This window comes from Solanum tuberosum, unplaced genomic scaffold (genome assembly GCF_000226075.1).
Source record: "Solanum tuberosum cultivar DM 1-3 516 R44 unplaced genomic scaffold, SolTub_3.0 scf00090, whole genome shotgun sequence".
Taxonomy (NCBI): domain Eukaryota; kingdom Viridiplantae; phylum Streptophyta; class Magnoliopsida; order Solanales; family Solanaceae; genus Solanum; species Solanum tuberosum.
In genome coordinates this window covers 345,380-360,972 of record NW_006239013.1, presented here as the reverse complement: position 1 = coordinate 360,972, position 15,593 = coordinate 345,380, and the positions used below count along the sequence as shown (strand labels likewise).

The 15,593-nt window shown below is 35.2% G+C and overlaps 1 pseudogene; it reads left to right on the top strand.

The window, feature by feature from the left end:
* Positions 1-4,886: 4,886 nt before the first annotated feature.
* Positions 4,887-13,442, top strand: LOC102589002 (tyrosine decarboxylase 1-like; annotated as a pseudogene).
* Positions 13,443-15,593: the final 2,151 nt, after the last annotated feature.

The window sequence follows — 15,593 nt, the reverse complement described above, 5'->3', positions numbered from 1 at the left end:
GGTAATAAATTAAGAATGATGTGGTATGTCCTATTTTAAGTGTTCAAGTGTTGCATCTCAAGTTTTGAAGTTAGGTAAGTGGCAAAATAAAAGTTGACGAAAGTTATCGTAAGTTCCCTTTTAAAGATTGCTCTAAAATTTAGGTCAAATATCTCGGAGGTTTTCCCCCAATATATAAAGAGTTATAGGGCCCACAACCTATCGAATCAAAGGTCTACGAGTCTAGTTTTCAACGCATCAAACCATTTTTTCATACGACTTCAGAACAGAGAGATTTTTGCATTTTCGTGGTACAGCGCAAGCATGCATGTGAGGTGGGGCCCTAGGTCGGTGGAACTTTACATATATCTTCTTCTTCGAACCTTTTCTTCATTTTTTAGATAAGAACCAGAAAATTTAGAGAAACCCATTTCTAGGATCAACTAAAGTATAGATTTTCTCGACTTAAGTCCTTGAAGAAAGTTTTTCTACGCGTTGGGCTCATCATCGTGGTATAACTTGTTTTATCGATTTTGGAGAATATCACACTTTAGTGTTGGGACAGCAAGGGTTTGGGATATATTTGAAGGTTTTGAGGCGTATTACGAACTTAAGATCGAGGTAAGACCCTTCTTTCATCAACTCTAGCTTTTATAAGCAGCAAATAGCAATTTGCGACAGAAATACATATCTTTTATCGTATTGTCATAGTATCTTTTATTTTTGTGTGTTGATTATGGTCCTACCTTGTTGTAGTATCGAGGGAGTTATGAGTAAAAGCCGTTAGGCCACCTGAATTCATTGAAAAAGGTATGTTAAGACTATTCTCTTCTTACGACATGTTTCCTTAAAGCTTAGGAGCAATGTAATTGAGTTGTTATCGTTGTTATACTTTTAGCCATTATTGTTGATTGTTGGCTGCACGAGTGGATATAATCCTCTCTTATTGGGATTCTTATTCAGTTGTAGCGTCCCTATGTTGGACACGACTTAGAGGCTATTTGTATAGGTCGCTTATAACTAAATTACTCGCTTTTAGCTGTTGGATTGTTATTGTTGCCCTTTGGGCTAATGTGGTTAGCTGCAAAAATGTGATCTATGACTAGAAGGGCTATATTCTGCCGACAGGGCTATTGACGCCTAGAAGGGCTATGAGTTGCCTACGAGGCCATGTTGTTGCCTAAGAGGGCTATGAGTTTCCTATATGCTATATTGATGCCTATGAGAGCTATGTGCTGCCTACGGGGATATACTATTGCCTAAGAGGGCTATGTGACTGCCTACGGGGCTAGGGGACTATCGATAGGGGTATATAGACTGATTGACACCTTTTGGGCTTATGGGGGCCTGGGTAGGTGATCTTGTGTGCTGTTTGTACCTGCTGAGCTTATAGGGGCTTGGTTAGGTTGTTATTTTATTATTTTTGATAAGTTTAGATTAGGAGCAGGTCAGTATGCTTATCTTATTCTTGATTTATTTGCTGGATTACTCCAGTATATTAAGATACCTGCACATAGTCTATTGTCTTTCATACTTTGTACATTATTTTGTACTAACGCCCCATTGCCTGGGGGCGCTGCATTCATACATGCAGTTCTCGACAGACGACCCAGTAGACCTCCTCAGCAGCAAGATTGACTTCTATTCGGTTAGCTAGCCCCTTTCCTCCGGAGCTACCAGAGTTGGGAGGTTTGTTAGCTTTTGTTGTATATATTTTTATGGGTAGGCTGGGGACTTGTCCCGCCAATCTTTACTACTCTTAGGGGTTGTTTGGTTTGAATATGAGTTATGATGGGATAAGTTATGTTGGAATAAGTTATGTTGGGATTAGTTTTGATGGGATAAGTTGTCCTGGTATTATTTCTTATTAAGTGTTTGGTTTGTTATATTCAAAATAATATATATTGATAAATTTTAAGAACAAGTTGTTTGTTTACAAAATTACCCTTCACTTTATTTAAACTTTTTAAATATTTCTTTGTGAGCTTTAGTTATTCATTTTTTAAAATAAAACTTTTATTTTATTTAACTTAAATATTTTTGTTTATGTATTCCCATGATAAGTACCATGTGTATTTAAAAATATAACTTTTTTCTTATTTAGCTTAAAAATAGAACTTCCCTCTTAAGTTTATTAAAGAGAAGAAAATTTATGAGAAATCAAAATAAAATAAACATAAGAATTAGTCAAATAAATTCATAAATAAAAATTATATTTATATAGTATAATTTTTTAATAGAAAAATATGTATAATTATCATAAAAATAAGGAGTAGTAAATATTATTATACATGGTATTAAAAAAAATGTAAATATACATAAATGTAAAAAATGATGTATAAAAAGGATTTAAAGGGACATATTTTTCATTTACCTATTTTATCTCGGGATAAGTTATCCCGGAATTACTATACCACCCATGGGAGGATAACTTATTCCGGTACTAATTATTAATCCCGGGATAAGTTATCCCGGACTAGCCAACCAAATAACATCATTTTTTTTATCCCATCACTATTTCCTTATCCCATCACTATTATTTCTAATCCCTCACACCAAACGAGCCCTTAGAGGCTTGCAGACTAGTGTGTAGGGTTTATAGCTACATTATGGCCATGCTGACCTAGTTTGTTGGTTTGCTGAAGCTTGTTAGTTGTGTGATGCATTGTCTTGATATACCTGCTTTCAGTTTCGGTATAGAGATCATGGTGGCCTCGACGGCCCAATCAGGACTTCTGTGCTAGTTAGCTATTTCTTTATATGAACTCTTGGGAGTAGCTGTTTCTTTTATGGATCTGTTTATAGGGGCCTTGTCGGCAGATGGCTTAATTTTAAGCCAAGATATACTTGTTTGTTTTCTTGACTGCGTGTGGCTGCCATTCGCTAGTAGCAAATGGTTTAGCAGGGTCGACTCGAGCCTGAGTTTTGGCATTAGTAGCCAGTTGCGCCCCTTGAATCTGGGGCGTGACACAAAATTTATGTATCAAGTACATTTATATCGAACATGATAAACACTAATCGAAGATTCAACAACATTAGAGTTATGTATCAATACCTTAAATATGAACATGATACATTGTATAAACATAGGTTATTGTAGCAGTGATGTGTATCAGATCAATGATAACACTAACAAAGACTAATTTAAGACTAAAAATAAATGAGATACATTAAAAATCTATATCTTTGATAGTAATGGCCGTGCAATGGCAGATCCAATCTTTTTTTTCTTTTTTTGGACGTTTTTCAACAGTTGATACATTAAAAGAAAATAAATATTTTTCAAGAAAAATTTTCAACGATGATATGATTAACTAAAATTGCAAAGGTTCAATAAGATTTCAATGGGGGCAGGGGGCGGAGGTAATTTTATTTTTATTTTTTATGATGAAAAAATTAAAAAAATAAAAAAATAAATCGGAAATTGAAGTGATGGAAATAAATCTACCTCTTGAATAATTTGAAATCATTAATTGGAAATAGAAAAGATTTGAAATTCAAAAATAGATTAATTGATGTAATTATGGATAGATTTGTGGCGTGAAAAAAAGAAGGAAAATCATGGGTATGAGATTTCAAATTAATGTATCCGGAAAAAGGGATGATGGGAGGAAAATAAGGGATTTTTGATATTTTTTAAAATGATAGGAAAAATAAGAAAATATGATAATAAATAGTGTGTAGTTAAGTAATTTTTCCTTATTGGTATTTGTCTGTTTTGGTTTGACTTAATTAATCTCTTAACGAGTAACATTTTCTTGATTAAACCTTTGAGTAATTTATTTAATTACTTGCCTACTTAGTCTCTTTGTTTTGATAAAGACCACTTCTTTCTTAGATTATTTTAATCCTCGTTTTGACAAAATTTACTAAATTATGCTAATTGCTTATGTTCTTTTCCTTCCAAGTGATTTTCTTTAAAATATTACACATTTACAGATAAATGAAATAAAGATAAAAGAAGTATAAATAAACAAAATTAGGTAAAATAATATTTTCTTTACTCGTTCATTTCTTTTCAAAGTTAAAGTCAAAACATTTTGGTCAAGTCGTAGGATAACCGCGTGTTAGCGGACACTTTAAATGCTTTAAAAACCTATTTGAAGTGTAAATGAGAACCTCTTACCCATTTTTTCTAAATTTATAAAGACTTAATCTATTAGAGTATTTTTTTTAACTTAAGTTTTCTTAATTTCTTTAAAAATTAAGTGGTGACTCTTTTCTAAGTATCTTTCTCAAATTGTTTTATACTTCAAACATTTTAAAAGTGATTTTTCTAAAGATAGTAAAATTACGACATAACATCATCCACAATTGTAATATCATCATGGAGTGCATTACAAACTCTGTGGTGGTCACAAAATACTTAGTTCTTTCTAGCTCTTATTTACTACATGCTTGTTAGTTAGTAGCATTAGCTAGGTACTTCATTAGAATTGGTAAGGTAAGGTCTAGCCCCATTGCTTGTACTTATTCGTGTTGATATCTTTTTTAGGGAAAAAATCATATATAATTGCTCTAGTAAATAATTAGGGAAAAATGTCTGAAATATATTCTAACTTTGACCGAAATTGTTGTAACAATACCAAACTTTGGAAAGGACCTTTTACCCCTTGCACTATTTAATAGTGTATTTTAAAGGTGTACATGTTCCCACGTGGACATCATAAATATTGCATCATTATAAATAGTAATGTGTCCACGTGGGCACATATATATCTTTAAAATACACTATTAAAATGGTGCAAGGGGTAAAAGGTCCTCCATAAAGTTTGGTATCGTAACAATAATTTCGGCCAAAGTTAGAGTATTTTTCATATCATTTTCCCAAAATAATTAATATTGAAAGCTATATAGCATGGGGCTATTCAGCCTTTTGTCAACACCTCACAATAAAATCTATAATAATGAGTAGTACTACAAAAATCATCCCAGAACATGAACATGAACATGATGGTGAATTGTCAAGCAACAGAAGTAGTAGTACTCTTCTAGACCCTGAGGAATTCAGAAAGCAAGGACATATGATGGTTGATTTTCTAGCGGACTACTTTCACAACATTCAAAATTACCCCATTCGTAGTCAAGTTAAACCTGGCTATCTTAAAAAATTATTACCTGATTCGGCCCCAAATCAACCCGAATAAATTGATAAAATACTCGAAGATGTCAAAAAGGATATTTTTTCAGGGTTGACACATTGGCAGAGTCCAAATTTCTTTGCATATTTCCCTTGTATTTCAAGTAGTGCTGGAATTCTATATAGGTGAAATGCTTAGTGTTGGTCTTAATGTGGTTGGATTTAGTTGAATAGCATCACCAGCTGCTACTGAGCTAGAGAATATTGTAATGGATTGCCTTGGGAAATTTATTAATCTACCTAACACATACCTTTTTTCTGGTGGTGGTGGAGGCGTTATACAAGATAACTTCCAAATATTTCAAGTGAAATAATGAAATAAATTTAAATTCAAATACAATTTCAAGATTGTCCAAATGCATGCCTACTAGTAATAATTATTGAATTGTCCAAACATGATATATTAGATTGTAAAATAACAAATACACACCATACTTGATATGTTGAATTTCATACAAAACTACTAAAATGCTACCAAAATAATACTCCCCTCTGTCTCAATTTATGTGACTTACTTTCTATTTTAGTCAATCCTAAAAAGAATGACATATTTCTATATTAAGTAACAATTTATTAATAAAATGTCTATTTTACCTTTAATGAAATGATTTACAACCATACAAATTTATTTCTATCATTCATTTTGGACCACAAGGTTTAAAAGTTTCATTTCTTTCTTAAACTATGTGTCGAGTCAAACTAACTCACATAAAATGGGACGGAGGTAGAATTAGCTAAGCGAGTTTTCATACTTACATGAATAACTCTCTTTCTAACTGGCTTTCAGATGACCCTTTTACTATTTCCAATAGGTACAACTTGTGAAGCTATGTTGTGCACTATTGTTACTGCAACAGATCAAATGTTGGAAAAAATCGAAAGAGAGAACATTGGCAAACTAGTAGTTTATTCATCTGATCAAACTTATTCTTCTTTCCAAAAGTCTATCAAGATATATGGGATTAGACCAGAAAATTATCGCGCTATCCCAACAACAAAAGCTACTGAGTTTTCCCTATGTCCAAAACCATTACGTGGAGCTATTCAAAAAGACATAAAAGGTGGATTAGTGCCCTTATTCTTGTGTGAAACTATTGGAACTACTTCAACAACCACTTTCAACAACCACTATTGATCCATTGCATCCACTCTGTGAAATCACTAAAGAATATGGAATTTGCATGGGTACGTTGAAATATTGTATGCATGACTATATCATTTAAGAACATAAACGGTTAGAGAGTGTCGAATTTCAGAGAAGCTGAGGTGAATCCTGGTTCACCATTGATGAAGCTTCGAGAAACATGAAGAAGAAGAGAAAGCTTTGAGACTAATTGAAGAATTAGGGAAACTGAATTATTGAATTGATCTCAACTGTTCCTTTACAATATATACAAGATAACAAATGAGCTTAGCACAGATTCCAAGATAACAAACTATTCTAACAAACAAAACTAACCAACTCTTAACAACTAACTAACTAACTACTAATTAATCTGTCAACTAATTACTAATTAGATTAAGAGATAAATATGATGAATCTCAACACCCCCCCTCAAGTTGGAGGTGAGTAGCTCACAACCAACTTGTGCAAAAGAATGGAATGCTTTGAGCTTGGTAAGGGCTTGGTCAAAACATCAGCCAATTGTTCCTCAGTTGATATGTGATGAAGTACAACGAGGCCTTCCTGCAGCTTGCCCCTACCAAAATGACAATCCACTTCTATATGCTTTGTTCTTTCATGAAACACAGGATTTCTTGCTATATGAACAACTGCTTGACTATCACAAAACACAGGAAAGGGCAGGTTACATGGCATATGCAGTTCAGTCACTAATGTCTCCAACCATACCAATTCTCCCACTACTTTTCTGACTGCTCTGTATTCAGCTTCTGATGAGGACAAAGAAATAAGGTCTGCTTCTTAGATTTCCAAGAAATAGGACTGTCTCCCATTAACACAATGTATCCACTAACTGACCTTCTAGAATCAGGGCATGCAGCCCAATCTGAATCACAATAAGCAGTGATAGTGCAATCTTTATCGTTGGATAAGAAGATTCCTAAGCAAGGATCATTTATAAGGTATCTGAGAACATGATATGCAGCCTTCAGATGTGGTTCCCTAGGAGATTGAAGGAACTGACTAAGATGATGAACACTGAATGCTATGTCTATCCTGGTATGTGTCAAAAAGTTCAATTTCCCTACCAACTTTCTATAATGTATAGGGTCTTTCAGCAACACCCCCTCATCTGCCTTGAGTTTAACTGTGGATTCAAGAGGAGACAGGACTGGTCTGCATGATGAACAATCAAATTCTGTCAATAGGTTTGTAGTGAACTTTCTCTGTGAGATCAAAACTCCAGTGTCTTTGTAGAGTATTTCTAACCCCAGAAAGTAGTGAAGCTTCCCTTGATCTTTTATCTTGAATTTGTCATGAAGGAAACACTTTAGAGAACTTATTTCACCAACATCAGTTCCTGTTAAAACTATATCATCAACATAGACAACAACAAATACAAGAGAAGCACCAGTCTTTCTATAAAATAAGGAATAATCACTGTCTGAGTGAGAATACCCTCTTGAGATGAGTACTTGAGCCAACTTATCATACCATTGTCTACTTTCTTGTTTGAGACCATATAAAGATTTCTTGAGTTTGCAACATAGGTTTGTATCCTCTACTAAAAGCCCTTGAGGTGTGGTCATGTAAACTTCCTCACATAAATCTCCTTGGAGGAAAGCATATTGTTGACATCCAATTGATACATATCCCAACCCTTTTTCACAGCTATGCTGATTAAGGTTCTAACTGTAGTCATTTTCACTACTGGAGAAAATGTCTCATTGTAATCAACACCTGCATACTGAGTATAACCCTTTACCACAAGTCTAGCTTTGTATCTTTCCACTGAACCATCAGCTTTGTGTTTGATTTTGTACACCCATCTACACCCTATTGCTTTCTTCCCTGTAGGTAACTTAACAAGTTCCCAAGTATGGTTAGCATATAAGGCCTCAAATTCTGATGTCATTGCCATTTGCCAGGCAGGATCTAACACTGCCTCTTCATCTGAGGATGGTTCAGTGTCATGTGAAATGTTCTTAACAAGATGTGGACTGTCTGTACTAAAACCAGTAAGAGATGTATGATGGTTAAAATAAGAGGGTGATAATGATGATGAAGTTGAAGGTTGTATTGAAGGTAAGGAATAATAGTATTCTTTAAGGTATGAAGGAATGGTGTGTGGTCTTGTGGATCTCCTGAGGTTGTGGACAGACACCTACTGTAGAATCACTAGGTGTTTGTAAGACATCATTGTTAGAGGATGAAGGTATGTAAGCATGATTAGGCAAAACAGTACTAGTGACAGTATCAGTGGTGTCATCATCCAACACATTAACCTTGTAAAAAGAATTATTAGTAGGACTTGACATAAAATTATCAGCAGGACTTGACATATTAGAATTGGTGATTATTTGCTTTAGTATTGTGACAAAACTAGTATTTGGATCTGAAGTAGAGAAAGGAAAAACATTTTCACAAAATGACACATCCTTGGAAACATGTATTCTTTTAGTACTCAAGTCTAAAACCTTGTACCCCTTTGTGTTGAAAGGATATCCTACAAAAATGTGGGGTGTAGATCTTGGCTCAAATTTTCGCTTATGAGTTGTGATTGTAGGAAAACATAGGCAACCAAAAGATTTAAGGTGTGAATAGAGAGGTTTTTTATCATACAATGCCTCAAAAGGAGTTTTGTCATGGAGAGTTGAATTAGGCAATCTGTTAATCAAATAAGTTGTTGTGAGTATGCACTCACCCCAGTATCTAACAGGCAGTTTGGACTGATACAATAGTGCTCTTGCAACTTCTAGAAGGTGTTTATGTTTTCTTTCCACTACACCATTTTGTTGTGGTGTGTATGGGCAGGTTTTTTGGTGTATTATGCCTTTACTTTGAATATATGCATTTGTTTTAGCATTTACAAATTCTGATCCATTGTCAGTTCTGATGGACTGAACAGTGGTTTGGAACTGGTCTCCCATAAGGGATACACATGTTTTTATAGTTTGGAGTGTATTGCTTTTGCAGGAGAGAAGTTGTGTCCATGTTGACCTGCTGAAGTCATCCACAGTGGTCAGAAAATATTTGTAGCCATTGTGAGTTGTTTCATGGTAAGGTCCCCACAAATCTAAGTGAAGAAGGTCAAAAGGCTTGGTACTAGAGAAAGTGCTTTTTGTAGGGAAGGGGGATTTTGTTTGTCTAGCCATGGGACAAATGGAACATACAAAAGGTTGTTTGGGTGAAAAAGATATGGGAATGGCAGAAATTCCTTTCATCTTTACAAAGGGTACATGGCCTAACCTGTTGTGCCATAAGAGATCAACATTATTCCCATGAGACATGCATGATAATGAAGGCACAAAATTAGAAACAGAAGCACTTTTATTCCTTTTATCACAAGGTAAGTCAGAGATATCACACAAGGAGTTACATGATTTTGAACTAGGACTCAAAGAACTACAAGTTGCAGAATTCAAAATAGTAGAAACAACAGGGAAAGAAAAAATATGTGATCCATTTGCTTGGACTGCAGAGCTTGGACAAGAAGTATGACATTTTGAACAAAAGAAGTAGAGTCCTCTTTGTGCTCTACCAATCTCCAGAGGGATCTTCATTGAAGGGCCCTGCATCAAACAAGGGGAAGAATTGAAACTAATGGATCCTTTAAAGTGAGAAACTAAGCAATGAACTGAAATGAGATTGAATTTGAAACTAGGAACAAACAAGACTTTATATAGGATTAAAGATGAATTTAAACAAACATCACCAATTTTTGTCACTTTTACTCTATAGACATTGGGTAATGTTACTAGAAAAGGGTAAGGTAATGGTCTGATGTTGGTCAATAGAGATTTGTTAAAAGTCATGTGATTTGAGGCACCAGAATCTATTATCCAGGAGTCAACAGAAAATTGAGAACATTTACATGACAGCTTACTAACATCAACAGTTGAAGAGGAACAAGTTAGAATACCTGCAAAGTTCATAGCTCCACCAAAGGTGTTTGCATTCTCTCTAGTTGTATCTGCATTGCTATTTCCTCCTTGAACGTGAATGTTTTCCAGCAAGTTTATCAGTTATTCAAGGTGTTGTTTGGAAATGACAGGACTCTTCTTCTCATGACCATATCTATCCTCACTTCCTTCGTGACCTTTCCCATTGTTCATGTGTTCACGACCAGCATGAGCAGTAGTTGTTGTTCCTGCAACATTCTTGCATTTAGTGAATTTGAAATCTTCAGGGAAACCATGGAGCCTGTAACACTTGTCCCTTGTATGTACATATTTCTTACAATACTCACAAAACAAATGAGACTTATTTGGAGGTTTGCTTCCTCCACTGCTACTTCCCCAATTGCTCCTCTGTGGAGTGTAATTTGTTCTGAAATTTACACTAGTACTGGCAGCATTCACGTGTAAAGAAGTGAACTCCAGATTGAATTTACCATGAGGCTTTACTTTCCTTTGCTTTTCTTCCTGCACTAGACTGAAGAAGGCTTGCCATGGTAGGCAAAGGATTCATCATCAGGATACTGCCTCGAACGATTGTGTAAACTTCATTCAAACCCATGAGAAAATGAATTAGTCGTCTGTCTTGCTCAACCTTGTGCATCCTTGCTTTCCCATCACAATTACATAGACATGTGCACTGAGAATTGGTGTCCAATGTGCTAAGTTCCTCCCAGAGCTTACGCATTTTGGTATAGTAACCAGTGACATCGAGATTTTCCTGAGTCAATTTAGTTATTTATCGCTGCAATTGGTACAGTTTCTCACCATTGGTCTGAGCGTACCTATCAGCCAATTCATCCCACAACTCCTTTGCATTGTTAACGTATTGCAGGCTATCAGCGAGATCTTTTGAGAGTGAGTTGAGAAGACACGAAGTGACCATATCATCACATCGTTCCCATTGAGCCAAAGTAGCTGAATCGAGATTTGGTTTCACGATTTTTCCATTGACAAAACCTGTTTTGTTCTTCACTGATAGAGCTCTGAGAATTGCTCGTCTCCAGGAACGATAGCCTGATCCATCAAACAGAACCGAAACAATTGAAGATCCAGCATTCTCAGATGGATGCATGTAGAGAGCATTAGTGGATAGGATTGGGAGATCCTGAATCTGAACTGGAGGTGCATCAACACTTTCCTGATCAAGCTTGGGTACCATGGCTACTGAATATCAATCAACAACAAAAACAGAGAAGAAACGAGAAGAGAAGATGATCGATGTGGAAGAATCCTCAGCAAAAATAGAGAAGAAACGAAGAGAGAGGATGATCGATGCGGAAGAGAGAACCTTACAACTCTGATACCATGGCGAATTTCAGAGAAGCTGAGGTGAATCCTGGTTCACCATTGATGAAGCTTCGAGAAACATGAAGAAGAAGAAGAAGAAGAAGAAGAAGAAGAAGAAGAAGAAGAAGAAGAAGAAGAAGAAGAAGAAGAAGAAGAAGAAGAAGAAGAAGAAGAAGAAGAAGAAGAAGAAGAAGAAGAAGAAGAAGAAGAAGAAGAAGAAGAAGAAGAAGAAGAAGAAGAAGAAGAAGAAGAAGAAGAAGAAGAAGAAGAAGAAGAAGAAGAAGAAGAAGAAGAAGAAGAAGAAGAAGAAGAAGAAGAAGAAGAAGAAGAAGAAGAAGAAGAAGAAGAAGAAGAAGAAGAAGAAGAAGAAGAAGAAGAAGAAGAAGAAGAAGAAGAAGAAGAAGAAGAAGAAGAAGAAGAAGAAGAAGAAGAAGAAGAAGAAGAAGAAGAAGAAGAAGAAGAAGAAGAAGAAGAAGAAGAAGAAGAAGAAGAAGAAGAAGAAGAAGAAGAAGAAGAAGAAGAAGAAGAAGAAGAAGAAGAAGAAGAAGAAGAAGAAGAAGAAGAAGAAGAAGAAGAAGAAGAAGAAGAAGAAGAAGAAGAAGAAGAAGAAGAAGAAGAAGAAGAAGAAGAAGAAGAAGAAGAAGAAGAAGAAGAAGAAGAAGAAGAAGAAGAAGAGAAAGCTTTGAGACTGATTGAAGAATTGGGGAAACTGAATTATTGAATTGATCTCAACTGTTCCTTTACAATATATACAAGATAACAAATGAGCTCAGCACATATTCCAAGATAACAAACTATTCTAACAAACAAAAATAACTAACTCTTAACAACTAACTAACTAACTACTAATTAATCTGTCAACTAATACTAATTAGATTAAGAGCTAAATGTGATGAATCTCAACAGAGAGATCATCTCTTTTTTTTTTGTTTATATCACAGGTACATGTTGATGCAGCGTATGCGGCAAATGCATGCATTTGCCCAGAATTTCAACATTTTCTTGATGGCATTGAAAATACAAATTATTTTAGTCTAAATGCACACAAATGGTTATTTTCTACGTTGGATTGTTGTTGCCTTTGGGTGAAAGATCCAAATTCACTCACAAAAGCCTTGTCAACTACACCTGAATACTTGAGAAACAAAGCTTTTGACTCCCAACAGGTAGAGGCTATAAATTTACATACTCCCTCCGTCTCATTTTATGTGGCACTTTCCAAATTTCGAGATTCAAACTAATCTATTTTTTATCGTAAGTTTTTCATGGATCTTTTAAACATTTTGAATTATTAATTATTGTGACTTATAGTACTTTTTACGTAGTTTACAAATATATAAATTTTATTTCAAAAAAATTGAAGATTCCATAGGTATATTTCCAGTCAAACTTAAACTGTTTGACTCTCGAAAAGCAAAATGTACCACATAAATTGAGACAGAGGGAGTATAACTTATGTTCAAATTATTATAAGGTCCAATTTAATAGGTTGATGATTTGCCTATACAACAGGTGGTAGATTACAAAAATTGGCAAATTACTTTAAGTCGGAGGTTCAGAGCATTGAAGTTATGGTTTGTGCGACGATGTCATGTGTAGTCAACATTAAAAACTCATAAGAAGTCATATCAAAATGGCTAAGCATTTTGAAGGACTTATATCAATGGATGAAAGGTTCGAAATTGTGGTCCCTAGAATTTTTTCTATGGTGTGTTTTAGGGTTTCACCTTTGGCATTGCAAAATAGGTTTGAATTTGATGATGACGCGCGAGTGAATGAGTTCAATGAGAAGTTATTGGAATCCATTAATTCAAGTGGTATTATTCATATGACTCATACAATGGTTGGAGGAATTTACATGATTCGTTTTGCTATTGGTGCACCTCTCACAGACTATCCCCATATTGCTAATGCTTGGGACGTGATTCGAAACCATGCAAATGTTATGCTATAAACTTTGACATTTGTTGCACTAGTAAACTAAATCATAGTTATATAAAAATGTGAACAGTATATTGAAAAATAAGACATGCTACATCCCTTAACGCATGTACACTATATCAAAAATGATCTTTAGCGGCAATTAATTAAAAATAATAGCTCAATTGCCGCTAAATATGTATTTTTAGCAGCAATTAACACTCTTTGTATATGTCCCTAAAGCCTTTAGTGACATTGAATCTAATCGCACTTAACTAATGTCGGTAAAGACTTTAGCACTCTTTATTAATGTGTCTATTTATTGCCGCTTTAAGTTATTTTGTTGTAGTGGTAGTATATCGATGATAATGTAAAATTTCTCTTAGACTATTAATATATACTAAGTAGTTAATTATTTTTGTTTTCTCGTGTATTATTTTTCATTTTCATCATGTGTTCTTGTTACACAATATTATTATTTTTCTTTAACCTCCTTATCACATCGATCAAATTCAAATTCTAAATAAATAAATCCAAACGTCTCCGAGGTTGAATGAATAAGTCTATTGGACTAAGGTTGATGACCTCACCCCAAGGCTCAAGTAACCTCTGCCTCCAGATGAGCGTAACTTCCAGAACCATAATGCCTCTTAAGTTACCCACACGTTCATCATAGTCCTAACACACAATACACTCAATATACTTGGTGGAATCCACCACCCTTTGAATCAAAGCTCTTCTGGAAGCCAACAAAAGTCGTAGCTAGGCGGATAAGATAAATAAGTCCATTGGTGAATCTCCTCGCCCTTTCAGCCGTAGTAGTATCATCAAACCATAGAAATATAAAGCATGGAATATAATCTCATAATCAGTAAAGAACATGTCATCGTGTCACAACCTCTCAAATTGAATCGTATTGTCCTCTCTCACACTATAGGGAGCAATTTATTTTCCAAAAAATACCTTTAAAATCGATTCCAAGTAAAAGGAGGTGTCCCAGTTGGTCTAACCTCAACATAAACACTCACTAATTCATGGCTAGATCATTCATCCTAAAAACGGTGAAATCAACTTCATTAGAGTCTACCAATCTCAACTTCCAAAAACTCATAAGCATCTGCACTGGGGTTTCCATTGAACTATGAAGGATCCATTTCCATTCCTTTGAACTGACTAACACTCATATGCTCATCTACTGACAAAGTCGACACAATTGTAACGACCTGATTCCGTCGTTGGGAAAAATCCAATGGGGAAAGAATTGGGGCCAGAAAAGTTTTGAGTAGTAATTTGGAATTTCCTAGCCTAGTCCAGATTTGGACAAAATCGGAGTCAGGCGAGTCTAGAGAAATCTGGTAACAATTGGGTGATCTAATTATGATTTTGATCACATGAGTAGATAGCTAAGATGTTAAGGAATGCGTACGACTTTACGGAATTAAATTCGGGTGAGTAGAACTCTCAAAATCGATCTTAGCGTGAATGGTATTTTCTAAGCATCATTGGTTAAAGGTGTGTTGTGAAATGGGGGTCTTGAAATTATTAAAATAGCCAACTGGTTCCGTGCAAGCCACTGGGGCAGGTTTTCTGCCGCCAAGGCGGAGCCGTTGTAGCGGGGTTTGGACCGCTGTGGCGGGTCCGATGTGACTTAAGGTCGTAAATAAACCCAAAAACGTCTTTATTCTGCACTTTTCGACTTTGAGAGCTAGGAGACAACCCCAGACGAGTTCTTGTGCATTTTTCACCATTCTTGAGACTAAAGGTAAGATTTTAACTCCCCGAATCCGTGTTTCAATCCGTAGAACTTAGTTTCTTGGGTAATTATCGATCGGGGAGGGTTTTGATCTGTAATTTATGGTGGGAAAAAAGCCCTAAATTGGGTATTAGGATCTTGGGTTTGGTCTAGGGTTATTGGGTTTGTTATAATCTGGATAATTAGACCTTTGATTGTTGATCCTTGCGTATAAATTATTGTTTGTAAACCTAGAACAAGCAGAAAGAATCCGGAAAGGGAAGATTCAAGTGCCTTAAGGGATTCAAGCTTGGATTCAAGGTATGTGATGGTTGTGATTTCATATTGGTGTGATATATGTTTGAAATTGCTTCATTATAATGCATGTATGTATGTGAATGTTGCATTATTGATCACCCTAATGGTAAATGAGGATAATTGAATAATTGTATG